General features: G+C 38.5%; 1 long non-coding RNA gene across 1 annotated transcript in view; it reads right to left on the bottom strand.

The window, feature by feature from the left end:
• Positions 1-4,146: 4,146 nt before the first annotated feature.
• The window catches only part of LOC135269714 (uncharacterized), a 38,706-nt gene continuing 26,295 nt past the window's right edge, over positions 4,147-16,557 (bottom strand). The window contains exon 4 of the long non-coding RNA XR_010337985.1: positions 4,147-4,503. This is a non-coding gene — a long non-coding RNA (uncharacterized LOC135269714). The remainder of the gene's footprint in view (positions 4,504-16,557) is intronic.

The raw sequence follows: 16,557 nt of genomic DNA on the forward strand, positions 1-16,557 counted from the left end.
GTTTGGCCATTTATTCCCATCTATGATTGGGTTCATCCTGGCCTCTGATATATTCGAAGGATGCTTATGTACTGCTTTTCTGGAAAGTTAAACTAAATCAATGTTTACAGGACATATTTCACTTGAAAAGAGTTACTGTTTTTCCTGAAGTAGATGGAAATCACTGTAAAATGTATTCACACAGCTAGTACTTCTTCCACAGTTAATGACTAATAACAATACCAAGAAGTGAAAGCACTGACAAGAAATTCACCTTTAAATACTTAATAATTAACTGTACAAGGGATGTATAAAACCTTCTAAAACTGCATGAAGCCCCCCCAGGGGACCACAGCAAATTTACAAAGGTGCCACAGGATGTTTGGTTTTCAGGAGAAACACAGTGACATCTGTCGGACGCCACTCAAACTGCTAGCTCCAAGATCATTCAGTGTCAGCATTAGATGGATTTACCGTCCTTGTGATGACACCATATCATTCTGAAACATTATTATTATTATTATTATTATTATTATTATTATTATTATTATTTTGAGACGGAGTCTTGCTCTGTCGCCAGGCTGGAGTGCAGTGGTGCAATCTCGGCTCACTGCAACCTCCACCTCCTGGGTTCAAGCGATTCTTCTGCCTCAGCCTCCTGAGTAGCTGGGACCACAGGCGCGCACCACCATGCCTGGCTAATTTTTGGATTTTTAGTAGAGACGAGGTTTCACCATTTTGGCCAGAATGGTCTCAATCTCTCGACCTCGTGATCCACCCACTTCGGCCTCCCAAAGTTCTGTGATCACAGGCGTGAGCCACCGCGCCTGGCCTCTGAAACATTTTCAAAGTGAAAAAAAGTACGAAATGAAAATCACTGTGGAAGAAGAAATGAGAGCAATAATGTTCATCTGTTTCCAAGGTTTGAGAACTTTGGCAGTGACCAACAAATGTAGATAAACCTTTGGAAAATAATTGCATTTAGTTCAGAAGGACGTGATATTTCTGTCTTTATATATATTATTTTTCATTCATGTTTTTAGGGTATAAATAGTTATTAAGTTGTTTGAGCCTAACTGCTTAATAAACAGATCCATTGGGTATTTCTTTTGCCTAGAAACTGTAAAAATATTACTAGACACTAATGGTACTGAGGCTAGAGAAAGTTCAAGAACCTCTGCCTAAATGCTATGAAATGAAACATAAACTATACCTTGCTATTATATATTGGCCCTTTTGCAAAATTCAACTGAAAACCTTTTTATAAAGACTTATTCGGGTATTACAAAAAGTATTTAACCTCCAAATATAAAGAAATTATTGGTTTTTATCCATTTTTCATGAAACTAAACATTGGCAGCCATGGTGTAGGATTTTAAAAAGGTAAACACTAAGTCTTTAGTTTCAGAATAATTAATTTTTTTCTACTACCTTTGATTTCATGTTTCTGTAATTTAAGGCAGTACAAACTTTTAGGCAAAGCGCCCAGTAATTAGTTGCCAAAGAATTTATTTGTATGGAAATCTCTCTTTAGCTCTTTTCACTGATGCTCATAAGTGGTAACTTTAACCTCACTGATACCAGAAGAAACACCTGAGGCAGTGCCAATCAAGTCAGACTCTTTTACAAAATTGCAGGTGCACATTTTGTTTTTAATATTCAAACCAGCACCAGTTATTCAAATCAGCTTACTTTATGTAAATTAGTCCCTTCAAACAGTCTCCTTAATCCTGGCAGTCATTAAATGAAATGGGATTTACCTTAACTAATATCTGCACAAAGAGGGAAAAATGCACCAGGGAAAATTCTTTCATAGCTTGGAAGTACTGGGCTCATCCTTGTTTACTTAAAACTCCTCCTCTGGCAAGAACAAGGAACAGGGTATAATTACTTTCTTGACTATCATTTTTACAGTTCCAATATGACCCTGCATTTAAGGAAAAGGGGAGAGGCATACAAAGACAAGACCCTTTTGTCTCTACCAGTCTGGCTTAGTGATTAGGAAAAGGAGACATCAATTTTGCCATTAATTTCCAAAGGGACATATTTAAGGAAACCTGTACCATTATGCTTGGGAAATCCAGTAGACTGCCTTTCCAACTGTCCTGTCCTGTTGCTCAAAATCAAAATTATTTTTATTAAAAAATAGACTTCTATTTAGAAGGAAATAGGATGTGTTAAAAAAAGAAGAAGAAGAAGAAAGGGGAAGGAAGGGAGAGGAAGGGAAGGAAGGAAGGAAAGAAAGAAGGGAGGGAGGGAGAGAGGGAGGGGAAAGAGAAAGAATGAAAGAACAAAAGAGCTGAAGAATGAAAGAACATAAAGAAAGAATGAATGAAAGAAAAAGAAAGAAAAAGAAAAAGAGAAAGAAGGTTTCTAGGATAGATTTTTTTTGTTGCATTAAACTACAATGTACTAAAAAAATCAGATGTTTTATAAATCAGATTTATAATCTTGAGATGTGAATCAAACATAAGTTTTAAAGTATCAAACTAAAGTTAAACTAGGAGATAAAGGTGAGTTTTAATGTCTCTCTTTTTTTTAATTTTTCAATAGCTTTTTATCATTGTTAAAGAATACCTTGAGAGAAACCCACTGAAGTTTGGAGCCAAGGCCATAGTTATTAGTTACATTGTTTTGTTTTAGATTCAATCTTCTGTAACTAAAGGAATGTTAATTGTAAATTAGCATCATAAATTGCTTTGTTTTAGTTATATTCTTTTGTTTATGTTCAGAAATTGCACTTGTTAATGTAATACTAATAAGCCAAAACCTTGTCACTTGGAAAGCTGGGAAATTTCTTCTCACAGTATCTTTTTGAATGTAGCAGCTCAATAGAAAGTGACACTTAATTTGGCAGATCCTGGTCTTAGGAACCCAAGAGAATAAAACTGTCCTGGTAACAGGTACACGATGGAGGCTGAGTCAGCATGGAATTCACTTTGTCAAAGTGTCATAGGCAACCTAAGTTGGGGGCACAAGTGGGGTTGGTACAAGAGGGATTTTGAGGAAAACCATGGAATTTATGTTTTTTATAATTTGCTGTATTTATCTAAGACTTCCATTCTGTCAAGTGGTATTTTTTGTACTTAATATATTTGACACCTTCATTTCAGATCCTAAATAATCAGTGTAGAATAAACTCCGAAGACTAAGAGTCACTCTCGAAAGTTAGAAACAAAATCAGAAAAGTCATCCTCTGAAACTGAAGTTAATTAACAGAGCCTTCTAATTAGCCTTCTGCAAATTAACCCACAACAGCCCCTTTGAACTGAGTAGTGCAGGAGACTGATGTATACCCAACTCTCTTCAAAGAATTAAGTAACTACAGCCTAAGCTTTGACTTTGAATAACCTGGAAGACTACATTTTGCTTATAAATGCTAACAAAATGATGTGCAATCTGCAAGAAGTTTAGAAAACAGAGTTGAAAAATAACCATTCGTTAGAGTTTATCCAGAGACCTGGAATCTACGTGATAAAAATCACTAGAGATACGTCCTACGTGGTAAAGGTATAATTCTTTAATTTCTGCCATAACCCAAAAGAAATATTCTTCAAGCCTACTCAGTTTATTTTATCATGATTTCATATATTCATGTTTGCCTCACAATTTCTTGGTTAGTAACCTGGATTCCAGGGAAGCTTGATAATAGGAAGAGCTACATGAGATAAGGTTTTCTCGTGACAAGAAAAGTAAATCCCCACTGAATATTAATGTTGGCACTTGTTTATACATCTATCTATGTTCCTTGTTAGCCTGAAGTCAATCCCCAGAAGCTCATCATTCCTAAGGGAACTGATAGCAATAAGTGTCTTGAAACTGGATTCTGAACCTATGGAAATTTCATCAGTCTGCAAAAGAACTCAGCCTGAACAAATGTCGAAACGGTAAAAAGTAACACACAGGATACACCATGATGCATTTCTGCAAACCCCTGGAATGTACAGCACCAAGAGTAAGCCCTAATGTAAACTAGGGACCCTGAGTGATAATGATGTGTCAATCAATGTAGGTTGCTGGTTTTAACCAATGTACCACTGTGGTGGGGGATGTTGACAGTCGGAGAACTGAGCATGTTGGGGTATATGGCAACTCTCTGTACAGTACTTTTTATTCAATTATGCTGTGAACCTAAAACTGTTCTGGAAATATGAAATCATTTTTCTGTAGGGGTTCAGTACCACTTTATTAGTGAATTTCAGCCACCTCAGAAAGACCAGCCTAGAGGGTGCCTGGGTTGGGCACTGATGAAGAGACATGTCTGGCCTGTAATTTGTAATAGAGTTTGATGCCATTTTTGATGTTTGACTGTTGACAGCTTTCAAGTATCATCACTTCTCCCACTGCCCCATCAGGGCAAGCTAATAAGAAAGCCCGAATGTTCCCTCCTTTGACACCACAGCAACCTGGAGTTCAAAGCACACACTTTGGCATGAAAGAGAACCGAGTTAAAATCCTGACGCTGCTCCTCCTTGGGCGACATCAGGTAGTCTATTTATTCTCTCTGAGTCTCAGCTTCTTTATCTGTAAAATGGAGGTAATAAATATGTACCTTCAGTGCTGTGAGAATTAAATGAAGTAACATACAAAAAGCGTATGGCAAGGTTTCTGACACATAGTAAGACTTAATACAGTAATTGCCATATTCTGCCCAAAGTGAATCCTGTGATGTTGGACTTGATTTAGATGCTATTCTTCATGCCAAAAAGAATATATCTTCTCTGACTTCTCAGAGGGGCTAAGGGACACAGAAATAAGAGCAAGAGATGGCAGACTGCAATACCAGGCCCTTGGATTTTAAAAAAGCATTTCCAAGTAATAAGTTGTTAAGGCCAAAAATTTTGTAAAACATATTGGTTACATCAAGCTTTCTTATTAATACAATTGATATAAATTTCATTAATTTGAATCTAAACATTAATCATTGTGTAGACTAGAAGACCATGAATTTTCTGCAACTAATAACAAATGTCATAATATAAGAGAGTGATTATTGCAGCAAATACCAAATGAGGACACAAAACAACAATGGAACACAAAAAAAAAGGTCAATCACAGTTTGGATAAAGAAAGGAAAATTTGACAGAGATAACACTTATAACCAAATCTAGCTAAGGTGTTCATGAATTCATTAATGCAGAATAATGGAAATTAATATCAGCTTACATCAAGCCATTGTACTAAATAGCACAAATAAATTAAACATTATATTAATTGTAAGGTGTTGTTGAGGACATCAATCACTAACCTCAAAAAGGGTCCTATTGTCACAGAATCAGAAATAGTTGTACTTTTCCTAAACATCTGTTTGTGGGTGCCTTAAGGACCCTGTGAATAAAATGTTTGTGTTTTCTTCTTCATGATGACTGCTGGAGAAAACTTGTTGACTACCTCTTGCAAGAATCTATGATATCATAATTAGCATTTGTATATTCTGGAATTCCTCTACTTCTATTATACATATTCCCTTTGTCCAAATTCCCTCAATTATTTTTAATTTATTCCAATATGATGTCATGTATATATTTATGCAAACCATCTTTTAATAATAATATGAGGTAAAAACAAATTTTTGAATGTAATAAGCAAGAAAGGTTTAGGATATGACCCAAAAAATGAAATGGGTGCTATGCGGACGCCTAAGTCTCGTTAACATCACTTTCAGACTTGTTAGGGTTTGTTCACTTTTTTTCTTTCTATTGCTGGTCTTGTGTCTTATCTCACCTATACCACAATTCAGGACACATAGCACATTATTACATAGTATGACTCTTGTATTTGTTAAGGAAAAAAGAAGGCCAGAGAAGCAAAAGGAAAGTAAAGTCCTGGGTCCCACCATTTCTGCCATTACATCAGAACGATGCATACTTAGGCCATGGCCCTGCTGGGCCCACAGTCGGGGTTTGCATTCCCATGGGCCTTCAACATGTTACTCTGCCTTCTTTACTAAGCCAGCTGAGAAAATAGAGTTGTCATTGGGGAGTACACAGGCGGCTTGCCCCAGGTAGTCTGTCTAGGGGAGCCAGCCCTTACAGTGTTTGCCTGGAAACACCAACTGCCCAGCTTCTAGAGACTTTGGAGCACGTGGGTTGTTGCCTTCCACCTGCTGGAGAGATATACCTGGTCCCATGGAAAGTTGTGTTTGATGCAACCTCACTCCCATCCTGCACTGGGAAAAGCATTCTTCCAGGACTTGGCTGGTTTATTTCCCAGGTCATCCTGGATGAGAAACCAACCCTGACAGCACCTTGAAGGGTCACTTGCAGTCACTTCTGCTTGTTGCCACCAGTCATCTGTGAGCAAATGTCTAACCACAGGTCTCCAGTGGAGAGAACAGGAAAGCTCAGGTTTGTAGTGTTTGCCAGTTTCCATCCTATTTCCAGCTACTAAGGTAACATCACTGCACACACATTTGGAAAGAGCTATGCAGCCTCTCACCATTAGGTTTATTCCCTTCGGGCAGACACAGCAGATGTAAACAACTCCAAGATTTTTGATAATCATGAAATGGAGAGCAGTAATTAGAAAATGATATGTTCTGAGTAATAACCTATATATTAAATTTAATTTTTTAATTGTAAGTTTATATCATTTAGTTTTTAATAATAGTTGTGCTTAATATTAGGCTCATAAAATTCATGAAAATATAACAATTGGCTCTCACAAGCCAGTGCAAACTAGTTCCAACAGAACGCATTTTGGTTTGTTGTTGTTGTCGTTGTTCAAGCTTTGTTGAGATGTAATCTATATACAAAAATTGCACCTATTTACTGTATACAATGTAATTAGTTTGGACATATACCTATACCTGTGATGTCATCACACAGTCAAGGTAATAAACATATATGTATCACTTCCAAAAATGTATTGTGTTTGTGTGTGTGTGTGTTGGTAAAACTTAACATGAGATCAATTGTTTTAGCATATTTTGAAGTGCACAATACTGTATTTTTCATTGTCAGTACCATACTGTACAGCAGATCTCTGCAATTTAATCATCCTGCATAACCGAAACTCACCACGCCTTGTTTCATAAAGCTTCCCTAAAATTCCATGGAGAGCTTGGTGCCTCTTGGCAATGTTTTAAATCCTTTTTGTTTGTTTATTTTTTACAAGGATTCAGAACAGAAGGAAGACATCAATACCAGATTGCAAAGAATGGCATGCATTATCTTTATTGCTGACGACGTTTAACTTAGAAAAGCTGGGAGAGTTCCACAGATTTTTAAAGTGAAGCAACTGAAATATAAATGTGAGATGATCTTATGTCACTATCTTTAAAAAGCCTGGAAAGAAACAGCTTCAGAAGTTGAAGAAAAATGACAATCATTTTTTTTTTATTCCCTAAAATACAGATTTCAGTATTTGTTTATTACTTCTGCAGTCAGTAATAAGAACTATTGTTTTTGGACCCCGTAGTCTAGCAAGAATTCTTCATTAATTCACAATAAGAAGTCATTGAATGAGTGCTTTTGTTGAAGTGAGCAGCTAATATTTTAATAGTATTTTGTAGTCTACAGATACTCTCCTATTTACTCCTAGCTAAAAACCTGAGAAAGCAGTCTTATTTTCAACTGTATCATGTCCATTAAGAAATAGAGGCATATTCAGTGATTTGCCCAAGGCCTCACAATACAGTCAGTAGAAAAGATAAATCTCTTCTCCGATTTTTTGCCTTTCTTCTTTCATTTATTTCTTTACAAAGATTTAGGGGGTAGTGTATTAGTCTGTTAGGGCTGCCATAACTAAACACCATGGACTGGATGACTTAAACAACATAAATTTATTTTCTCACAGCTGTGAAGCCAGGAAGAAGTCCAAGATCAAGATGCCTTGGGGTTGGTTTCTGTTGAGGCTTCTCTGCCTGGCTTATAGACACTGCCTTATTGCTGTATCCTCACATGGCCGTTCCTTTGTACATGTGTGGAGAGAGAGATATCTGATCTCTCTTCTGCTTCTTATAAGGACACTAGTCCTATCAGATTAGGGCCCCACACTTATGACCTCACTTAATTTTAGCTAACTCCCTAAAGGTTCTATCTCCAAATAGGGTCACATTGGAGGTTAGGGCTTCAAAACATGATTTTTATGGGGACACAATTCAGTCTGTAACATGTAGCTATTACATGGCAGACACTAAATTAAAACTGGAAATGCCGTAACAAACAAGAAAGACCTAGTCCCTGATTTCATGGCGTTTACAATGCAGAACAGACACTGAATGCATCCACATTTTCTCACAAACAGCATTCTCTATAGAAGAGACAATGGTCACCCCAGTCTTCTTCATACCGTGGTTTTCTTCCCCCAAAAAAATTCTTTTTGTATACCTATAAAGGATAAACTTCAGACCACTTTGTGTCTCATTCATCTGTCTTTAAATTTGTGGAGGCTGAGTTAATAAAATTTGCTTGGAAATTAAAGGCAACAAGAAGAGGAAGTGGAGTCCTCCCTGAAGACAGAAGAAGCATTAAGCCAAGACTCGTCAACAGGAATGCTGTGTTGCCATGATGAAAGACAGAAATGTTTTTGTGAATTCTGTGCAGGCAGGTGCTTTGCCTCTTTATCCTACGTAGACCAGTGAAGAGCAGAAAAGCTTTCTCTTTCATGAGTACCAAAAATCAACAGGTACTATATCTAAGTAGTCTCTGCTATTAAGTCCTTGCTGTTAAGCTGAAGCAGATTCGCAAGTGATTCAGAAATTTTTTTAAAGAACGAAAAGAACTGTACTCAACAGTATCACAGCCCTTTGAGTCCATAATTCTGCATCATCTTCCTGCAGTGCAAATGGCAGTTTTAAAAAAATGGGAGAAAAGAAGAAACATTCTAAGACCTTCTGTTTAGTGATATGCAAATGAGACAGCTACTAGGTCACCAAGCACCATGGATTCTCATGGACTCTAATTCTGCAGTGTTTTCTGAATCCATTCTCTGCTTCCCAGCTGGTGAAAGTTTATATTGAATCAGATATAATATTGGCATAAGTCAAACAAATCTGGCTTTGGCTTCTGTCTCTAGTCTCATGGTTACTAGTTCTATGAGCTTGAGCAAAACACCTAGTCTCAAGGAGTCTTGGTTTCCTCACCTTAAAAATTATAATAAAAATAACAGTGCTATGCCAGGCTCTATCAAGGAAGAGACAGACATTTCTAGCTATCTCAGGATATTATCAAGATATTATGTATGATATAAAAATATTCTGCACAGCAAAGGAAAGAACTGTGGGCAGAGACAACCTATGGATTGAAGAAAAAATATTTACAAGACATACATTTCATAAGGGGTTAATATGCAAAATATATAAGGGGCCCAAAGAACTCAATAGGATAAAAACAAAGCACCCAGTTAAAAAAATGAGCAAGGGACCGAAATAGACTTTCTCAAAGGAAGACATACAAATGAGCAACAGGCATATGAAAAAAAGGTTCAACATTGCCAATCGATAGGGAAGTGCAAATTAAAACTACAATGAAATATGTCTCACACCTGTCAGAATGACTATTACCAAAAGACAAAAGATAACAAGCACTGGCGAGGATGTAAAGAAAAGTGAACCCTTGTACACTGTTAGCAGGAACGTAAATTTGTCCAGTCATTATGGAAAACAGTATGGAGGTTTCTCAAAACACCAAAAATAGAATCACCATATGAGTCAGGCATGCCACTTCCAGGTATTTACCCAAAAGATCTGACATTATTTTGTTGAAGAGATGCCTGCACTCCCACTTTCATTGCAGCACTATTCACAATAACCAAGTTATGGAATCAACCTAGATGACCATCAATGAGTGGGTGAATGAGTAAAAAAAATGTGGTATGCCTACACAATGGAATAATATGTTTGGCCTTAAAAAAGAAAGAAATTCTGTCATTTCCAACAAAGTAGATGGAATTGGAGAGCATTGTGCTAAATGAAATAAGCCAAGCACAGAAAGACAAACACCTCATATTCTCACTTACATGTGAAATAAAAACAATCTAACTCATAGAAACAGAGAGTAGAATGGTGGTTAGAGAGTCAAGGCCATGGGAGGAATGGGAAGATGATGGTCAAAGGGTACAAAATCTCAGACAGGAGGAATATGATTTATTTTAGTTCTATTGTACAGTGTGGTGAATAGACTATTGAGATTTCAAGATTGCTAAGAGAGATTTCCAAACTTCTCATCACAAAAAATGTTAAGTATTTGTGGTGATGGATATGTTAACTAGCTTGATTTAATTATTGCACACATTGTACTAAAAAATCATAATATCACTTGGACCCCATAAATTTAACAATTATAAATTTACAATTTTTAAAATATAAATAAACAGGAAGAAAAGGAAACAGTCACCATGCAGATGACAGATGTCATTGATCATGATTCAAAACAGGGCAGATGTGTCTCTGATGACCTCGCAGGACCAAAACTCATCCATTTAAAGATGAGAGTTTGTTACTCCCTACACTAGCAGTTCTACCTAAATGGTCCCTTTCTCTCTCTCTCTCTGCTTTTCTTATAGCTGCTCCTTTCTATTCCACACCAGCTAACTTCCCTCTACTCTTAATGTTATGATGCCTGCTAACTTCCTTCTCCTATTGCCTTCCTCCTACTGCCTTTTCTATGTGTATTTCTCTTCTGCTTTCACTCCCCACTACACCCTTTTTTGTGTGTTTCCTTTTTAAACTGTCTGAGAGACAGAGTCAGATCTGATTATTACTCCGAATAGAACTCTGTCTTTGGGACAGAGCTTGGGGCTATCCCTTTGACACTGGCCAGTCTGCGGATGGCTGCCTTGGAGATTGATGTTGCTCATCCTTAATATACTCAAGTGTGGCCAAAGTGCTGAGATCACACAGGACAAAACATGGTTACATCTGCACAGAGAACTTACTAAAGAGAGCTGGTAACAGGCAAGTGCTCTGGGGTTTATCACAAAGAGCTAGTGTAGCTGAAGACTCACTTACATAACCTGCCCAGTACAGGTGTTTGTGAGAATAAGATAAGACTTATAGCAGCTTGTCTAGTGCCTGGCCTGTAACAGATGCTCAGTAAATCTTAGCCCCTCTTCTTTGATCTCCATTGCCACTACACCAGTACAGGCCTAAGTCTTCTCTTACAACTACAATAGATTTCCACAAGTCTCCTTGCCTCCACAGTCTTACTCCTCAAATTCATCTCCCACAACTCTACCATAGTTATTTGTAGGACCCAGGTATGTGCTAGACACTGTCTTAGATAATGAGAATACAGAAATTTACAAGATATGTATTCTAACCTCAAGAGGCTCAAAAAACAGTAGAGAAAACCAATCATCATAAATATATGCTATAAAAGGTTCATTAGAGAAAAAAAAAGAAGAATAAATACTTCCCTGGTTAGAAAATGAAAACGTTTCTAAAGAGAAGGCAGAAAGTGAGTTTGGAGGAACACAGTAGCTCAGAAAATGCTCAAGGAGGAGTTCATTTCACAAAGCGTATGGGATCATGAAGAATTCCAACTCCCATGCAAAGAATTCAAGTATTCTGAGTCAAAGAGGAGAACTACTTTTAGGGGATGTTAATGATGGTAAATGTATTTAATTAAATAAAAAAATTTTCTTAATCTATTGTTCCAAGAAATGCTGGATTAAATGAAGAAAACTGATAACAGGTTTCTTTACTATAGGATTTTTTAAAGCTTTTACTAGGCAAATGTGTATTGTGAATCTCCAAGAATATGATAGGGAGAATTTGATGTAGGACATTTTTCCAAACCTATACGATGGGAGTTCTTTTTTTTTTTCTCATGAAACACCTGCAGGACATGCTAATTGCTGTCTAAGAGGAGTCATTGAGGAGTTTCAGCAGAAGAGTAAGGTGAAGAAACTCTACATGTGGATCTCAACGTCCTAGAGAATGATGTGCAAACTCTTTGTCCTGCCGTCCCTGCTTGGCCCCATCCTGCCTTTTCATCTCCAGCTCCTGGCTCCTTCCCTCCATGGTTTTAAACCCAGGGCAAAGTGGACATTTTGGTTTTGCTTATGAGTGTTTTATACTCCCCTGCTTCTGAGCTCTTGCACAATCTCCTTTTGAAATTCTACTCACTTTTGAGGGTACATCTCGAAGACATCTCCATCGTCAGTAGAGTTTTCCCTGAGTCCCAACACAATGTCAACAGTAACTTTTCTGTGCACTCTTTGTCTGTTGCTTATCTTTCTAGTTAACTCCATTTCATTCCAGTTTGTCTAATAGATGGCAGTGTGCATGTATAATGGGAACAAGTTGCAGGTGGAAACGCTGCTCACTACTTGCCAGAACCTCCAAGAACCAATTCTAATTTTTTCCTTCTATGTTCCTACTTCCTCTTTGTATTTTGAGACAAACCCTCCTCCCACCTATCCCTACTACACAAACATACCACTCATAGCAGAGGTTTCCAAATTTTCTCTCACTTCACACAAATGTGCAGAAGAAATTCCGCTTCTTTTATTTTGTCTGTAAGCAATCTAATCTTTCTCATTAGCACCCACCTACTGAGCAGTGATAAAAACTGCATTCATTTCTCTTTCGTAAAGTAATCTAATTCTCTCTAGAGAACTCAGTCTTTTTTGGTTAGATGTTCTCTCTCTTTTTTTATGAAGCATGTTTTCTGTATCCTCCTGACAATAGGGAGAAGAAGTCTAGGGTTAACATTTTTCATCCTTAAGCTTCTCTCTGGACTGGCAGTCACTGAAGTGCCATTGGGCCTGTTCCTGGGCATTGTACTGGCAACTGCTATTAAACTTGGAAGCTGGGAGGATTCATGGCCTGTCCTTTTTCAGTTTCATAAGACCCTGCGGTCTGATTTAAGCCTATCTTATGTCTCACTGAGGCAGCTGGTCTTGGCTTAGAGGGGTTATCCTGCCACTCTCAGCTACAGGGCCATCCTACTCTGCCACAGCAGCCCTCTGCATCCCAGAATCCCAGCTTATTTTCTCTTCCCCTTTCCCCTCCAGGTCCTGCAAGAAAATCTGGGACTCTGTCCAAGTGGGACTAGAAGGAAAGACAGCTGGGAGAGCTAAAGCTGGTATAAGGAACAGGATAGTTAGTTGCTCAATAAAAATTTGAATGGAGGGCTTCAAGAGGAAAAAATAATTTTTATAAATTTTATCAGTGCTTATGATCTTGTTTTCAAGAAGCCATGCTATAAATGATCATATAAGTTTTATTCAAAGATTTTAATGTTTTTTATAATGATTTTAACACATAAAAAAATTGATTTCTTCCTTCTCTTAGTTTACCATTACCAGCAAGAACATCATTTCAGCACAGGGAAATCCTCTACCCTCACAAACTTTAAATTCTAAGAAAAATAATCATGGTATAGATATACAAATGAGGAACAAGCAAAAGCATCATTTTAGTAGACCAAGGACCCTATTCCAGATATTTTAAATTTTAAGAAAAATAATCATAATACAAGATATATAAATGGAAAATAAGCAGACAAGAATTCTTGAACAAAATATTACCTTCTTTTTTTTTTTGAGACAGAATCTTGCTCTGTAGCCCTGACTGGAGTGGAGTGGGGCAATCTCGGCTCACTGCAAACCTCCGCTTCCCGGGTTCAAGCAATTCACCTGCCTCAGCCTCCAAGTAGCTGGAATTATAGGAGCCCACCACCATGCCCTGCTAATTTTTGTATTTTTAGTAAAGACGGGGTTTTGCCATGTTGGCCAGGTTGGTCTTGAACACCTGACCTCCAGTGATCCACCTACCTTGGCCTCCCAAAGTGCTAGGATTACACGTGTGAGCCACCGTGCCCTGCCAAAATGTTATCTTTAAATTGGAAAACAAACTGAGGACCTCAGACAAATCAGTGGGCAGGCTGACAGATAGAAAGTCTAAAAGTGAGATGATGGAAGAAAGGGCGTAAGAGAGGTGGAATTTGGAATTTGTGAAATGAAGAATCAGAACATTTCTCTCATTAATTATGCTCCATAAAGGTAACAGTACAATGTTACTCAAATGAAAATAGTATCTCTAAGGGTGACTATCTGTAATAAATGGATTCCAAATTGATAGAATCTGTTAAGTAGTTTTCTAAAACATAGGTTCAGAATAAAAATAATTGAAGAATAAAGAACACTGAACCCTGATTAATAGGTTGATTGCATCTATTCTTATTCTTCTGTATTAGTTCACTGCTCAGAGATTGGCTTCCAGCTTCCTGTTAATTGTGACATTAGCAAAATGCCACACTTGCTATTTAAGGAGAGAGAGAAATCCAGACAGCTTTTAGCATATGAGTAATCGGCCATTTAGTGGGCAGTACTAAAGGTTGGATGAGGGGAGGGGTGAATTAGGTATCCTTTTAGTAGTGGGTCAAAGGAAGGTAGAAGCTTTAGATATCATTTTCCTTCCTGGGAATATTCTGCAAGTCTTGATTTTTTAAAAAAAGAAGGATACTTTATATCAAATGCAGAGTCATGAGTTCACTGGTTTATTCCTTTTTATTTCTCTTTTTAAGTAAAGCTTTCCTGGAAGATTGCTGCAGCATGTAAGTGTGAAGCCAAGCATTGACTACTCTATCACACCAAATATCATCTCTTTTCCTCTGGAAGGTGTTGAAAGGTTCATTTAATCCAATGACTCAATTGGAATCTTTTATAATGCATTTTATATGACACACAATTTATCTAGGTTTTAAAAACGCATTGGAAGAATACCTTTGTACATTTCAATGACCCTGAGAGAGCCTCGGTTACTTTAGATTATACAGATACTGTGCTACAACCTGCCTGCTTAACTGTAAACTGTTATCTCCAATTAACTTCTGCCTATGATCTTTTTAAACCCTGAGAGACTTGAGGAGAGGTAAGGAGTCAGAGGCAAAGTGTGAAACTGCCTTTGGAAAACTATGACTGAGACAGTGAAATAGATCTAATTTCACTGACTCCATCTTGCTTCTAACCTCCAAGCTGTGCTAGTTTATTCCTGGGTGTAGGCTAAACTAACTTTGGAAGAAACTTAGTTTATTATAGTTTGAACAAAGGCAGTAACAGCCCTTTCCCAAAGCAGACCTCCTTCTTGCCTGGAAACTAGACGGCCTATATAGGACTAACATTAGCCACAAGATTAGAAATTATGGTTTAGGAGTCATGCAGCTGGAGGCCACAAGATTCTGACCCTCCCTAAACTGCTCCTAAGATCAGTGCTTGGGATATTTTGCAGAACCTGCACTTGATGGATCAGCTGACAACACCCAGATCAATAAACTGGCTCATCTGATCTTGTGGCCTCCACCCAGGAACTGACTCAGCACAAAAAGACAGCTCCGACTCCCTATGATTTCATCCCTGACCAATCAGTACTCCCAGCTCACTGGCTGCCCCCCAACCACCAAGTTATCCTTAAAAACTCTGTTCCCTGAATGCTCGGAGGGACTGATGTGAGTAATAATTAAGGTAGGGTCTCCCACACAGCCGGTTCTGCGTGAATTACTCTTTCTCTGTTGCAATTCCCCTGTCTTGATGAATCAACTCTGTCTAGGCAGTGGTTAAGGTGAACCCCCTGGTCCATTACAAATTTGGGGGCTCACCCTGGATCGCCCCTGTGGCTACCTATCCATGGTTCAGTGGTCCCTGACTCCAGCGATGGATCCAGAAGCCAGCCCAAGTGGCTCCCTAGTTCTCTTGGACTTGGGGGCTGACTCTGGTTCTCTTTCTACTGGCAGGACGCTGCCAACCCAATGTGCATAGATTTAGTTGTAATGGAGAAATAGTCCTGGGGAGACGTCCCTTAACTGTAGCCTTATCACAGGTGTCTGTTTGTAGCCCCATGGTAGGGTGTCTGTCCGTAGCCCCGTTGTGGGATGTCTGAATTGGTGAGTATCCTAGGTACTGCCAATGCCTGCTTCCTTTTCCTGACTGGTTCTGTAGCCCTGTAGTGGGGTATCTGTAGCCCCATTGTAGGGTGTTTATTTGTAGCTCCACCATGGGATATCTGTGTCTATAGCCTCATTGCAGGGTGTTTGTTCAGCTCCTGGGAGGTCTTGGTTGGGTCTTTCTAACTAGTAGGAAGAGTCCTGGTTTGGGAGACTTCTCCTCAATCAGGAAGATTTCGAGGAGGTTTCTTAGACAAAGAACAGGAGGATAGTTTGGAAGGGATACTCTTGGAGTTCCTGGTTAAGGGATCGGATTTGGAAGGTCCTCTGTCTGATTCGTCTTAGTGTGTGTTTGTATATGTAGAAAGCATCTCAGAGGGGTTGTTGATGGAAGTCCAGCAGGCCTAACTCAGAGAACCCTCCTGAGGTTCTGGTCACATTTCATGAGCCCTAAAGAAGGCTCAACAGGCCTGTCTCACGGGACGACTATCTGCTCTTCCCCTTGCCCACAGACTCCACTGGGAATTACCACTGGGAGGTCGTCTGTACCCACCTGGAGTGGATCAAAGACAACAGGGACCAATGAGGAAAAGTTTGAGCTTTGCCAGGCTGATATTGGGTGCTAAACAAGGTGATTAATGTTTGTTTTATTATGTATATTTTGCTGGGTTGGAAAATGTTAATTCGGTTCCCCATGCAGCCCATTGCACAGCATCTTACAAATTAAGCATCTTGTCCACAGTTCCAC

The sequence above is a fragment of the Aotus nancymaae genome, unplaced genomic scaffold (assembly GCF_030222135.1).
Source record: "Aotus nancymaae isolate 86718 unplaced genomic scaffold, 86718_ANA_hifiasm-v0.15.2.pri h1tg000002l, whole genome shotgun sequence".
Lineage (NCBI taxonomy): Eukaryota > Metazoa > Chordata > Mammalia > Primates > Aotidae > Aotus > Aotus nancymaae.